Source organism: Psammomys obesus, unplaced genomic scaffold (genome assembly GCF_907164565.1).
Source record: "Psammomys obesus unplaced genomic scaffold, mPsaObe1.curated_primary_1811, whole genome shotgun sequence".
NCBI lineage: Eukaryota > Metazoa > Chordata > Mammalia > Rodentia > Muridae > Psammomys > Psammomys obesus.
Genome location: NW_026592666.1, coordinates 12,965,423 through 12,980,611, shown reverse-complemented (window position 1 = coordinate 12,980,611; position 15,189 = coordinate 12,965,423). Strand labels below are relative to the sequence as shown.

The 15,189-nt window shown below is 54.1% G+C and overlaps 1 long non-coding RNA gene across 1 annotated transcript; it reads left to right on the top strand.

The window, feature by feature from the left end:
- The first annotated feature begins 3,022 nt into the window (after nucleotides 1–3,022).
- On the top strand, nucleotides 3,023–4,682 carry LOC129682537 (uncharacterized). Its single transcript, XR_008720995.1, has 2 exons — nucleotides 3,023–3,079; nucleotides 3,419–4,682. It is a non-coding gene; the product is annotated as an uncharacterized LOC129682537 (long non-coding RNA).
- Nucleotides 4,683–15,189: the final 10,507 nt, after the last annotated feature.

Below are 15,189 nucleotides of genomic sequence, written 5' to 3'. Positions count from 1 at the left end.
TCATGGCTAGGCATGCAGCTCTGTTTAAATATGTCCTACTTGTGCAACCACCACTGTTCTCTGTGTCCAGATGCTTTTTGTCTCTAAAGCGAAACTGTTCATCAGGAGGCTCCCCTGGTCCTGTGCCCAGCGCCTGTGGCCACCCTTTCCTCTGTGTGATCCTCTCAATAGCTCCCCACAGGGGAGCCTGCAGCCTCTGCCTTCGTGGGAGGCCTCTTTCCCAGTGAGGCACCCGGCTCCACAGTGCCCTGGCATGTGCCACGGCTGCCCTCTTGACCGACCATCACCTTTGTTTATGACTCACTTATCCGTCAATACACAATCAGCTCATTTCTATTTTGAAGCTATTGAGAGCAAATACTTTTTGTTGTTGTTGTTACTATATTTTATTTCTTGTTTTATATTTTGGGTTTGGATCAAGGTGTCCTGGAACTCACAGCAACCCCTGCCTCAGCTTTATTTGACTAGTGTGATTACAACATGGGCTGCCACTCCCATTTGCAATTCTAGAATGCTTTTAGCCAACACCGTTGCTCACACAAGCAGAGAAAGAGGGCCTGACTCCAGAGACAGTTGCTCCCACCCTGTTTCTCTCTCAGTTTCTGATGTTTCCTCTGCATTAAGATAAGCTGTTTGCCCAGCAAGTGGCTCAGCCCCCCTCCAACCCCCCGTCATGCACCACGGCTCCGTGGCAGGTAGGAAACTGGACACCTGCAGGTGCTCTTCTATCGAGATCTACGTACACAGCACCTGCACCTGGCCAGCTCACTGGCAAGGCTTGCTCAGCAGCCCTGGAGGTCACAGTGCCCTCTTGTAGCAGACGGGGCAGTGCTCTGTGGTTACCTGACACACACTGGTGGGAAAGGCCGGGCTGAGGGACCCCTGGTCTGATTTCAACACCATTGTCATGGAAGCTGGGCTCCATCACAGCGTCTCTGATTTCACACACTTAGGCCAGGACGGCGATGCCTGACTTTTGAACACTTGTGGCTATTCGATGGAGGAGTGCTGAGCCCCTGGGTGACGCCATGCCTGCCGTCAGGGGTCTTCCTCTCTGGTCCTGGGATTCACACATCTTGTCATGTTTCTGTCAAGTGAAATCATCTGTTTCTGATTTCTTCTTGTACCAGTGAGTGATGCTGGAGATAGATCTTGGGGCCTCAGGCGTGGCGGGCGGGCCACAGCTCCACTCAAAGTCACCCATTTTTGTGACCAAATGAGTGGCAGTGTCAGTAGACTCCAGCCACACAGGCCGATGAGCGGATGCTCTTCATTATTGGGCATGGATGAAGATAGGATGTCACTGTTTCCTCAAGCTTCGAATGAAAAGGCAGCATTTCCTCTTAAATCTAGCAATTAGACAGAAAAACAGAGAGTGTTAGCATTCTGCCCTCCTCCCTCCTTCTCTTCTTCCTCTCTCTTCCTCATTGTCTTTCCCATCCTCTTCCTCCTTCCCCTCCTCCCCTTGTCTTCCCTCATGTCCCCCATCCCTTCCTCTCCTCAATACCTCTTTCTAGAAATCAGCTCCTTTGTCAGTCCTGGGATTAACTGCTTCTGTGCTAATCAAGCAATAATCTATATCAAGGAACACGATTCATGGGGTGGATTTAAAAGTTATGCTTTCTATTGATATCTTTTGGAAGACCCCAAAATACCCCCTTAGCAATAGTTTCTAGAAAAGAGCAGATGAGATGCTGCCATGATGAACTGAGGCCGGGGAGCTGGTGAGGCCCTCCAGCACCAAGGCTGTGGTCTGTCAGGTTCAGCTCGAGGTGAGGCAAGATGCCGCTCCCTCTGTGGGCTGACTGTCGGCCCAGAGACCAGCCCACATTCTCAGTGGCTCAGGGCAGGGCAAGGCGTTGGCGTCAGGGCTTGTCACATGTCTGCGTCCTTTGGGAGAGTCACTGCTGAGGACGTTCCAGCAGGGGACAGGAAGCACCATTTAGAAGGACTCTGGGTGGCTCGCTTCAGAGCTGTGGAACCATGGCTCACAGTGACTGTGGCACCTTGGGGGAGCGGTGACATCTCTGCCACAGGGTTGACTGTTGCACCAGGTCATCCTGTTGGCTCCGCAGGCTTCCCTCACATGTTCGTTACGGCATAGGGTCTCTAGGCTCGTGTTCACAGAGATCTTACAGTCAGCCTGAGTTCCTGAGAGAACTGAATCAAACTTGCCCTGTGATTGCAGAGAGGCCTCCCTCTGTGAGAGCAAAATGAGACACCAGTTGCCCTAACCCTCCGGTTGTGAGCCAGCCGCAGAGCCACGGCGAGTCACCTCGTCTTTGGAGCTCTGTTACTCAGCTGTAAGGTTTCAGCAGGCCTCCTGAGGAACTGACAGCGAGGCCCAAACACTACAGACATTCACGAGAGGACAGCCACTTTTTGTGGCCCCAGGAGGTAGACGCAACAGAAACAGTCATCAGCGGGAAAATATAAAGAGCTCCTCTGTGCGGATAGACCTCAGCCACAAGTGAGGGCTGGTGTTCTGTTCACAGCTGAAGGCAGCCATCCTACGAGGCCTCAGGATGAAGGCAGCCATCCTACCAGACTATAAAAGCTAAAAGCGCCTGCTGCTGCCGCAGCTTTAGAGTTGACACAGTGTTGAGAATTGCTCACAGCCTGTTCTGGGCTGAACGTTCATTCACACTGGGTGTAGAGTACTAGGCAGTCACAGAGCTGAAGAGTGTGGCAAGCTATTCGGTCAGACAGCCAGAGGGGCAGAGAGCTGCACAGCCACACCCTTCAGTCACCTGGCCTAGGAGTAGGTTTTAGTGTATGGAACTATGCACTGTACACAGTACCGCAGGCTAAGGAGGCCTGGGATTCGGTGTGCAGTGGTCTTCACAGTCAGTACTTGTTATGTGGATTCCTTTTTGCTTTGTGAAAATTTTGCCCAAAGCTTCACTTCTCAAGAGTGTCCTCAGGACAGCCTGCAATGTGTGGAACACAGTAGAACAGCTTTTAGCCGTGGAGAAGTGAAAGTTAGTACTCAAGCTGCACGCAGAGGAATCTTGGAAACATAAAGACGATGGTTGTCAGGTGTAGTGGAATCGTATTCAGACTCGAAAGGGATGATCAGGTACGAGCTCTGTGCAGGGGAACCCTGAATCCGAGGGCTGAACAAGCGACCATTTTAAGGTTGCCAGTTGCCCGATCCCGCTTACGTCCGGCATAGACTAGATAAGCCATACAAGCGGCAGGCAGACGGCTGGCTGCCAGGCCTCGGGGATTGCCCTCAATGCTGTGGGCATCTTCAGGGTGACAAGGGTGTCTGGGAGCCAGTCAGAGGGTGCTCGCACTGTGAGCAGACTGAGCGCTGCCGAGCTGTGCTGTGCTGTGGCTTGCTTTTCTGTTGTGTGACTGTTGCCTCAGGCAGAAGGGGCACTAATAACCTGAGCATCTCCTCTGTGGCTTCTAGGGAGTTCTCTGGACACGCCACGCTGGCTGGGGTTCCACTGGCTTCGGGCCTACCTCCCTGTGGCCGTCCATAGCCTTCCGGAGCCACGCGGCGGCAGTGTGGACGAACTGACTCTGCTGAGAGGGGAGCCGGTCTTTCCCAGGTCAGAGGGTCTGCATTGTTTGGGGAGCTGGCCAGGTACAGGCTCTCAGTGCTGCCTGAGCCTCACCGGGTGGTGCCCCTCTAAACCAGAGAGACGGCTGGCTCTGCTCACAGACAGAGCTCAGAGCGGCGAGGTTGCTCCGGGGCTGCCTTCTCATCTCGTGACTGGGGCGTAGATTCCCATGAGCTGGCTGACTTCAGAAACTCCTGAGGAGACGGCCAAGTGTGCTGACTGCCCCCTCCATGTCCACCAGAGAGTGAGGCGTAGGAAAGGCCCCGAGGCAGAGGAGGTCAGGCCAGGCACCGTGTCGGCGTTCTCCTGCCTCTCAACTGCCATCTCCTTGGGGCTAAAATGGAGTGAGAAGAAAAGGCCCAACCGACCCTGAGCCGTTTATTTATTGGCAGCTTCTGGACATGGCACCGTGTCTGATGCAGCCGAATAACTGTGCAGGAGCTGCAGAGCCTCGGTTAACTCCCGGGACTGCAACATTCGGCTTCCTGCTTCTCCAGGCGTCGTCCCGGTGGTATTTCAGCCCAGGGAGACAGTTCTACTTCACTCTGAGCTCAGGGCTAAAGCTTAACCTTTGGTCCCCATGATAATCAGTTGGGACTCTCTGTTGGCCATAACCCGGGCGGTAGAACACACCCGAGGTCTGAGAACTACAGTGTTTACTGAGCTGGTGTTTCTGGGCCGTGTTCAAAGGACACCTGGCAGGTACACACAGACAGCCTTGCCAGCAAAGGGACCCCAAACGTCACATAAACCAGGAAGTCAGAGCACAGCGCACGAAATCCCGTCCCTGTCGCCTGCCTGCCATAAAGTGACTCCTTCCGGCATGGACGAGAGCCAGCCTTTCATCTGTTATTTGACTGAATGATGAAAGTGGCAATTAAGTTTTCATAGGGTGTGTTTACATAACTTTCTTTTGAAAAGCCAACAGCAGTGTACACAACCAGCTGCCTGTGTATCTGCACAGGCTGGGGTGGGACAGGCTGCTTTGTGGTAAACACAGGGAGCTCACCACACCGGGTTCTTTATTTTCAACTTCTAACAAAGTTTTCCATTAACTAAGAACTTTGTTGGTTGGTTCATTCTGGCTACTAAAATAAGAAGTGAAACTTGTGTCAGGCCCAAACCTGTCTTTATTGCCAATAGAAAAGCTAAGACACAGGGCTGTTGCCCCGGGGGATGTGCTTGAAGGTTTATGAGGGGAGCAAGTGATGTATGGCTGAGGTCCTAGGAACACCAGCTCCGAGTCGTGCCGTGTCTGGGACAGGCCTGAGGAGATGTTGCCGACGAGATTTCATGCCCCTCTCTCCAAGCTTTGAGTACTTGCAGTTTTACAGCGTTCTTTGACACAACCTGGCTTGCTTCGTGTTCATCAAATTTAACAAACAACAAGACTGTTCTGTCATTTAAAAACAACTCCATGGCATGGGAAACAAAGAGTTGCTAGTGCCTGGAAAGTTCCTGAGGAAGAAACAATATGCACTTAAAAATGAAAGATCAAGAGAGCTGGAGAGATGGCTCAGCAGCTAAGGACCCAGGTTCAATTCACAGCACCCTCCTGCAGCTCACAACTGCCTGTAACTCCAGCCCCAGGGCATCTGACATGTTCTCTTGTTTGTGAGAGAACCCATGAGTGTGCACAGAGAGGGGGAGGGAAGGGGGGAAGGAGGAGGGAGGGAAGGAGGGAGAGGAGGAGGAGGAAGAGAGAACAGTATCGCCTATACTCTGTCGGTAGTGAATGCTTCTCTGTGAACACACATGCACTACCCTAGTCCTTGAATTAGGTGTGTATATGGATAGAGACCCAAGTCACCGAGTGCTTCAGGAATCTCACTGACTAGATTCTTTCTCTGTGGCAAAGAGGAGGCGCCAAGCTGCATTCTGGGCTTAACCAGAACCCTGGAGGGAGAGGGGCATTCATGAAGTGGTGGGGCTCGGCCCTGATGGCTGACGATCCTCTTTTCAAGGCAGTGAGGCATTTGTTTGTTCTGGAAGCCAAGACGGACCTGGCAATTCTAGTCTGAATAACGTCCACCTCCGGAGCTGCTGTTCAATTTCAAGCTGGCGAAACACAAATGTGGGAAAAGTAAATAAAATCGAGACAGAGGCTCCAGCGTGCCATGCAAACACCTAATTCTCTCCAGGTGCAGTCAGGTGCGGCCTCCCAGGGAGAAGGGGCGGCCTGCAGGCAAGCTATTCATTGTATGTGGACCCTGGGAAGGCCACCCCTCTGGGTCTGTAACACTCACCATGCATCTTTCTCATGCATAAGCTGCCTGCCAGCACTGGGAAGAGTGTAGAGTGACGTTTCATTGTGTGGAGCAGAGGTTCTCACCCTTCCTGACACCGTGACCCTTTAATCCAGCTCCTCATGCCACAGATAATCTTTGTTGCAGCTTCGTAACTGTGTGCTACTGTTATGAATCATCAGGTGAGCATCTGATTATACAGGATATGTGGTGTGTGACCTCCAAGGGCGTCATGGCCCAAAGGTTGAGCACGGCTGGTCCGGAAGCTGTCCTCTGGGAGGCGGGGCCCTGCGTCCTGATCCTCGGCCTTTGTGCTCCCCGAGGATCTCGCTGGAGAAGGAGCAGGGACATTGTCCAGCTCTAAGTGGCTCCAAACACTCCCTGACCCGACGCTGCCCTTGGCAGCCTCTCTCTGCCCCTTCTTTCCACGGCTGGACGGCACCAGACGTGAATTGCCTGTGACAACGCCCCATGGTCCAGACTCTTCTGGTCACACATGGCGCCTTTCTGTGCATCTGGAGGAGTGCTTTCTGCACCTGCCTCTTACCCTCCTCTTCACAGCCCTCTCCCCCACCCCTGTCTTTCCTCCTCTGCGTCGAGACAGAGGTCCCTGGTGTATCCCCCTGACAAGGAGGGGAGCGCCCCAGGGAGCCACTGTATTAGTTATTTTTTTGCCACTATGACCAGAAGCAATTTAAGAGGCTTTTGAAGTCTTGCCTGTGGTTCCAGCGTGAGTGTACATAACAGCAAGGGAGGCCTGGCAGCGGGCAGCAGATCCCAGAGGCCACGCCTCAGCCACACAGAGGGACTGGGCCCAGGAAGTGGGCAGGGCTGCAGACCCCGAAGCCTGCCTGTGGTGCTGGGCTTCCTCACCAAGGCTTCCAAAGCTTCCACTGCCCCAACACAGGGCATTGACAGGGCTCCGGGCTTCTAGAGACACGACCCTGTTGGCGTTCAGTGACCACAGGGACTTTAAATGACTCAGCCACTGGTTAGAAGAGCTGGCAGGGACTTCCGAAGGGGGCAGCACAGTGGGTGAAATGCTTGGCACACAAGCATACGGGACTGGGTTCAGAGGCTTAGCACTCACGGAAAGCCAGGCACAGAACCTGGCTCTGGGTAGACGGAGGCAGGAGTCCCCTGGGGCCTGCTGGCCAGTGAGCTTAGTCAAACCAGCCAGTTACAGCCAGTTAGAGGCTCTGTCTCCAAACACAAGAGAGAGATTGAGGAAGAAAGCTGGTGTCAGCCTCTACACATGCTCCACATGCATTTACACACCCATCTATGTGTACACATACACACACACGTACACACACATGCACACACACATGCACACACACACACACACACACACAAATACACCTTTTGATTCCCTCCCTTCCTCCCCCTCCTTTTGTCTTCCCCCACAATTCCCCTGTCACGGCCATCTTGATAATATAGAAAGTTCTGATCAATATGGAGTGTTGAACTTTGCAGGTGTCTTAATTATTTTTAGTGGAGAGAAAGTCTAGGGATTTCTTGGTAATGACAGTCAATAAAGCTCTATGATTAAGGGATGAATCATAGCCATTTAAAATAAAATTTTGTTACAGAACCAATTGGAGCTTCTAAAATAACCTGCAGTGTTCTAAGTGAATGGCCCAGAGCTGCCAAACACAGGGCGGTTAGGCGGAGGACACAGGCGGAGGCAATAGAGCCTCCTCTAAGATGTAAGACGTGTATTCAACACACGTGTGTCTGGGAACCTGGAGGGAAGTCAGCCTGTGGGATGGGAAGGCTTCTCTGCACTGGGGAGTAAATCCCGGAGGCCCATGGACAGGAAGACCACAGGTGGGAGGGTAGCACCTTCGGGGCCTCAGGCCATGGGAATTAGGAAGCACGGGAGAGCTCTCCCTCCCTTGCTCGGCTGCTGAAATGCATTAGTCCGCTCTCTAGAATCCATGGGAACTGCCCGCTTGATCCTTGGCACATGGTCCTGATAATGGAGCAATTAATGACTAATTAGGAAGGTTTTCCAGAACATTAGGTTCTGGAAGTCTTCTCGGAGCACCGCGCCTTCCCTCTCCTTCCTGTGGTTCGCAGCTCAGCAGGCTCCCAGCTGGGCTGGGGTGTCTGTGGAGGCTGCAGAGCTGCTCCATTCACTGCCCTCACCAGCAGTCTGGAGGAGTGAGATGTGAGCCCTGGCCACTCACTGAGACAGGCCCGCATGGCTCCCCTCCAGCCTGAGCTGGATGTGGTGAGTCGGGCGAGCCTGAGGAGGGAGGATGATTGGAGGGGCAGCTGTGGTCTTTTGTCCCTGAGGTCCTCCTACTTCCCACGGTAGCCTCCTGGTCAGGACAGAGGTGGTGAAGACATGGTGGGGGGCAGGGCCCATGCTGACGGTGAGGATGACTTTGGGTTCGAAAGGGTAAGCGAGACAGGAGCTGACGCAGGCCCGAGACTTCTGGAAGAGGAAGGGTAGACAATAAGCAATGGCTGAAGCCAGTGTGGATGGACAGATGGGTGTACCTTCAGTCACGAAGCTTCATTTGGGTGTGTCTGCCCTCTCACACACATGGGGAGCACTATGCCTCAGGCTCTGCTCAGGACCTGGACACAACAGCGCAGAGGAAATCCCCGCTCTCCTGGATTAATGGTGGCACCTTGGGTGGAGCTCGCTTTAGGGTGAGGGGCGGCTGGGAACGCCAGCGTGTCCTCTCTCCTGGGTGCTAGCTCTGCCCCTGAGCTGCGTCAGGGATGTCACAGGCGTTGCCACTGTCCCCAGGCAGACAGGAATCACGGTATTGTCACCTGAGAACCACTGGTTCCGAGGGATAGAAGATGAGTAAGTAAGTGTGCACATACAGACAGAGAACACAAGGCTGAGGGAAAGAGTGTGGCTGGGGGGCAGTGTGGGGGCCATGGGCCCTAGGGAAGGGCTGGTGCGGTGTGCTAGTGAAGCCCATTCTGCGGGAGGAAACAGGAGCGCGCCCGTAGAGGCTGCGGCTCCTCAGAGCCCTGGGCCGGACCGGGCCGGATCACCGATTAGGCTGCCTTCCTCCCACCGGCCAGCGGGGCTCAGCAGGGTCTCCACTCTGATCTCAGGAACTGAAATCCTGGAGCCGACCAGCTGAGTCCTACCGGGAGGCTCAGAGAGAATGCCTTTCTGGTATTTTCCAGTCGCTCGCAGAGAGCAGGGTTGTGGACCGAGATCCCAGGATTGCTAAGTCTCACCCCAAGCCTCCTGCTGCTCTGTCCTTGCCCGGGGTCCCTGCCCGTCAGAATGCTTGACGTTCATTCTTGGAACCTCTCCAGTTTTCCCTCCGCCTCGGGGTGAGACACTGTCTTGCCTTTAAGCATGTGGACCACGCAGCCAGCCCAGATTGGCAGCCTCTCCTCCACTCGTGTCAATGAGGTGCCAGTGGCCGGACACTTAGACTGATAGTCCACAGAAGGGACACTGAGCTTCACTTCTGGCTCCTTACCCGCTTACCTGTGAAAGCCATGCACCACATTTCAGAACAGGTTGTTCCAAAGCAGGAAAGAGACACAGGCTGTAAGGGAGCCTGTGCGAGCTGAGATCCAGTTATCAGAGGGAGTGTACCCCAAGCCAGAGGCTACCACACGATGTTATGGGGCGAGCCGATAGCTTTCTGCTTGGATTTCAGGTCTTTTGCACAGCAGGAAAGCCACGCACGGCGCGGTGCATGGCTGGAGAGAGCGCAGGCCCCGGGGAACCAACAGCTCCGGGTGTAAGCAGATTCACCTTCCGAACACTCATCTTTACAGCGTGGACTCCTGTGCATCTCAGCAGAGAAGCTGTGGGCAGTGGTGAGCAGAGGTCAAGAGGTCATAGTGCAGAGAACAAGCGGCTGCCTAGCGCTTGGCCATAAGAAGGGCACACGTGATATGGGGGCATGCTGCCCCTGGGGTGCAGGCCTGGGACAGCCAGTGCGTCCTTCTGACCGAGTCACCTGCTGTTGGGAAGACAAGTGTAATTTTTTCCCCGCTTATGCCCCCGGAACAAGCTGAGAGCTCCGTCTGGTGTCGGAAGCCTGAGGCTCCTCCTCCTCCTCCCTCTGTGCTCTTGGGTCAGGACTGGGAAGATGGGCTCTTTTCTCAGCACCACATCTTTTCATCTGCAGTCGACACGTCCAGCAACGAACAGTTTTGCAAATGGTGTCAGTGTGTGTCCCTTCTTTACCCAGCAGAGCCTCGTGTCCAAGGCAGGAGCAGTGAGCCACCAAGGAGAATCACTCGGGAGTGAAGTTAGATCCTTTAAGAGAGGCTCCAATGCCTGCCCCTCTCCAATGCGAGCCCAGGATGATGGAGTCCATCTACCAGGAAGCAGGGCCCCACAGAGCCTGAACCCCTGGGGACCCTGTCTCAGACGCTGGCCTCCGGAATGGGAAGAGATGCACTTCTGTCATTCATAAGCCTCCCAGCCCAAGGCATTCTGTTACAGCCCTCACAGAGGAAAGAGCCCGCTCTCTTCCTGGTAACAGGTGATGTCATTATTCACATTAAATCCACATGCCCTGGAGGATAAAGGTACTCTCGCCCCTTCAGAGGACGATACAGGCAGCTTCCTGATTCTTCCTCAGCATCCCACCAAGCGCTGTTTGCTCATCAACTTCAAATGGTGCACAGCGTGAGAAGGGCCCCTCGAGGGTCTCAGGTTAGCTGTCTTGGTTACAGGCGACGGTGATGAGAGCCCCGGGTCACAGCTGAGCTCATTAAACAGCTTTAATAACCTGTGGTGTTGCTGATGGGAAGGTGATGCCAAGTGTGTGTGCGTGGGGTGAGTGTGAGGCAGGAAGCCTGGAGTCAGGTTGCTAGGGCAACAGGGTCTCTGGCCAGTGTGGGGGGCAGGCCTGCATGTGAAGGGAAGTCTTCCTCTGGGTCCTTAGAGGCTTTGAGACAACTACGTGAGAACAACACATTTTCATGGGTGTGAATCCAAATATATGTGTACGTGTGTATGTGTGGGTGTGTATGTAGAGAGAGAAGCAGAGACACCAGGAGACAGAGAGATATAGAGACAAAGACAGAGAGAGACAGAGACTGAGAGTGAGGAAAGGAGGAAGGAACAAAACTGAACCCGACAGACAGACAGACAGGCAGGCAGGCAGACAGACAGACAGACAGGCAGACAGACAGACAGACAGGTAGGCAGACAAACAGGCAGGCAGACAGGCAGTCCTGTGCTGTTGGCTCTTTTTTGGTGTTTAAAGCTCTTCTTGGTAGCTTTGCTGTCAGCTCTGATCTGTCTCTCCCTCTCTTGCCTCAGCTCTGATCCGCAAAGACGCATTTGCTGAAATCAAACAAAGCTCACTCCCCCCCCCCCCAGCCCAGCAAAGCTAAGCCATTGAGCTGAGCTGATGGTGACCAGAGCAAGGCTGGAAGGACTCTCAGGTTCACAGGTCAGCTAGCTAGCTGAGTTGGCGAGTTCCAGGCCAGCAAGAAACACGAGGTGAATCAGGTGTGAAGGTGTGTGTCCGTAAACCCAACACTCAGGGCACAGGGGCAGGTAGGTCTCTGTGGTTCAAGGCCAGCCTGGTCTACATAGCAAGCTCTAGGCCAGCTAGGGCTTATAGACAGACCGTATATTGAAAGCCCAAGACAAAAAAATACTAGATGGATGGTGCCTTAGGAACAGCACCAAGGCTGGCCTGGGTGGACACACACATGCATGTGACTTTACATGTATGACACCCCCCCCCCCACAAAGAGTAACACTATTACAAGTGGCATTGGCTTGGAGATGAAGTAGGTCAAGGGGCCATTTCAGGCCCTAAACCACATGAGCTCCTGGAGGCCACGGGGGTGAAGTCCAGACTCATCGTTACAGTCTTGGGGTCCCATGGCCTCCTCAAGCCGGTTGGTTCCTTCCCGGGGTCTCCCAGGAGAAGCCTCCTTTCCACTCCAGTTTCTGGCGGTTGCCAATAGCTCTGGCATCCCGAGGCTTGCAGGGAGCCCTTCCACAGCTCTCACTTCTCCTGCCTGTGTCTGCATGTTCTCCTCTAGGAAGGACAGCTGTCACTGGGTTAGGGCCATCTGAGCCCATCTTGAGTGTTCACACACAGAGCCACACTCACAGGTGTCAGGGGACACTCAGCGGCACCCAGCGCCGGGACATCAGTGATGTTAGTGGTGGCAGCAGGCAGGCGGGCTCAGGCTTGTGCCAGCAGGGAGGGCTCTCCCAACTCGAGTGTTCCCCGGAGCGGCAGGCATCACTCTGGAGCAATAGGCGTGGACCACTGGAGGCTGTGCGCAGTCTTGACTGTACCCCGCCTGGGAGAAAGGCCTCTGGTGCGGCTGTGAGGATGCGCCCAGGGAGGCTTAACTGAGGAGGGCAGTCACCTGGATGGTGGCGAAGTCAAACCCTGGATGGTGGCGAAGTCACACCCTGATGGTGGCATCACTGGGTTTTGAACCGTATTAAGAGGAGAAAGTGAGCTGAGTACCGCCTGTCTGCTCCCAGGCTCCTGGTTCACTGAGACAGGCTGCCTAAGGCCCCTGGGAGGCCTGAGGCTGAACCAACCTGCAAGGCGTGAGGCAGAACAAAGCCGTCCTCCCCTCCTTAACTTGGTTTTACCACCCACCGCAGCAATGAAAGTAAAAGCGAAACAGGGAAAATGAAGAGATTCCACGTGTGGCAGCGCTGCTTTCGAAACCAGCTATTGATTAATTAGCATCTGCACTGAAGACTTTGATTTCCTCCCCGGAGGGGTGAGCGGTGTGTGTGTGTGTGTGTGTGTGTGTGTGTGTGTGTGTGTGTGTGTACACACTGCCCAGGAAGGAAGTCATCTACCCGGGTAACGATGTGTTTCGTCAGTGTTTGAGTTCCTGGCGACTGCTGGAGCAATCTCTTTAAAAGCTTTTAGGGCAGAAGGAGCCTTCTGGGGGCGGGATTAATGTAAACCCTGAGTGCACACTCCTCCGTGGGCCGCGGGTGCAGGACAGCTACTCCCTGCAGCCAGCGAGTGCTGCAAACCTCAGCAGGGTCGGGCCTGCTCCTGTTATCTGCGGCTCTTCAGCCTGGCAGCCTGCACGCTGCTTCCCTGCTTCCTGGGGGCCAGCTCGGTACCATCTCTTACCCATAGCACCATTCACACCATACACCTTTAACCCTTTAATCCAAGGTTTTTCTCAACCGTGAAAATCTTGGTGGGAAACACGTGGGACAGGCTTTGCAGCTCGGCCCGACGAAACGCCACCACAATGCAGTTTGTGCTGACGCCAGTGCACAGCTGGGCCGAGAGCACGGTTTCTTGCTCTGCCACTGCCGATGGATGCTGCTGGCCTCCGGGCTGACTGTGAAGGCTCCAGCACTGTAATTCTGCTGCGAGGCCTGGGGCCCTGCCTGGCAGGGAGCTCCTGCCCCTCATTGCCCCATCCCTGGAGCTCAAGAACACGCTGCCTTTTATAGCAACAGAGGCTTGGCATGAACTAAGGACCAGGTGATGGAGTGTATCCTGGGGACATTGTGGCACTTGTGTGTGGAAGGCTCAGTTTCCAGCGCGTGCCACTATCCGGACGAGCGGGCTTGGTGCAGATCTTAGTTCACTGGGTTGTTGATGCAGGAGACTGGACTCTGGTCACTTGTTGCTCCGCAGCCTCCACGAGATGAGCCATTTCCCCCGCCACCTGCTCTGCAGCCTTGAAGCAACGAGCCAATAGAACATGGATCTTCAAAGCTGTGAGTTGAAACAAACCCTCCTCTTTAATAGAGTTGGCTCTCAGGCGCTTTGCTCTGCTGACATCGGACTAACACATCTGTATTAACTCAGTATGCCAGAGATGGAAGGCGGAATTTCTTACCCCCAATCATGCTACTCTAGCGTCAGGATGATCATGAGCAACAGAGAAGAAGCAGATGTACCGATGCTCTTTGCCCTCTAATTACCCACATGCTGGCAGGCAGGGTTTGTGAATGTGCGTCCACGTTTTCTGCAGGAGGGACAGGAGTTAACCCCGAGATGACAATAGACACTTGCCAGCCCCGATGGCATCAGAGGAGTGGGCACAGCTCTTACCACCGACCTACCATGATGTTTTCCGTGTACCCCCTCTGTGGCTTGCCAGACTCCCAGGTCCCTCCCTTGTCCAGTTGTTCTTTACAGGCCTGTCCTCCAGTGACAGTGAGGACCAAGTGTCCTAATGCCCTGGAGTGTCCGTGTGGGCCATTTCCCATGTGCACTACCTCGCCTGTTTTTGCTTTGTTTTCATGGTGCTGTGATAAAACACCCTGAGGAAAAGTAGCCCTTGTAACTGTCACTGCTATGGTTTGGGACCTGAGCTCTCTATCTCATGTCCTGAAGGCTGCGCTGACCTGAAGGCCTAGCCCCAGCCTACTGTGAACAGGGAGGTGACGAAGCCCACAGAAAGTGGGCCGTGGTGGGTGGAGGCCAGGCCATCAGGGCCGTGCCCTTGAGGGGGCTGTTGGAACGCCAGCTCCTTCCGTGGATCTTATTCCAGGAGTTGGCATTCTGGCCACACTTTACTGGCATGGCGTGCGGCTTCCCTCTGGGCTGTGGCAGACACCTCTGGAATGCAGCCCAAAAGAATCCGTTTTGCTCTAGAGTTGACGTATCATGGAGCATCTGTTACAGATGTGTTAACACAAGGGCTTCCTAGGAAAAACAAATTATCAGTCTATGTTCTGTTGTGTTTCTCCTTGAAGAGCAAGGCTAACACTGCAGAGCACAACTTGGTTGACTAGGTGGCTAACGTGTTCGCCCCTCAAGGACCACTCTCTCTCTTCAGGGATCACATCATCCCCCAGAGAACGTACAAGAAGAGCTGGGGAGGGGCTCAACTGGTAACCCCTCGACAACCATGAAGTGCCAAGTGTGATTTCCAGTTCTGCGCTGAAGTGTGACAGGGCATGTCTGTGGCTGCAGTGCAGAAGAAGAGACCGGGGGTCTGAGGGCTTCCTCATGGGCAGTCTGACTGAAATGGAAAGCTTCAAAGCCAGTGAGTGGACTGAGGAAGACGTCTGACACTGGCCCACCACCACAGACACAGAGCATGGTTTGCTGTGCGGTCTGTGGCCCTGGCTTGGCTTATCCCTGGTTTGGTGGACTTTCTCCTATTTGCCCTCAAGCACTATTGTCTTCAGGACAAGTTTTTCTTAAGCTCAAACATGTACAAGTTTGGCTTTTAAAAGACAGACACCAGAAGGGGTGAAAGAGAGGGAACAAGATGGGAGTCTACTATAGAGGGTCCTCTGAAAGGCTCCACCCAGCAGGGGATTGAAGTAGAGGCTGAGACTCACAGCCAAACTTTGGGCAGAGTTCAGGGAGTCTTATGAAAGAAGAGGGGGATAGGCAGACAGGAGCCACACTGGGAGACCAACAAAGCTAAAGGATCTGAGCCCAGGGGTCCTG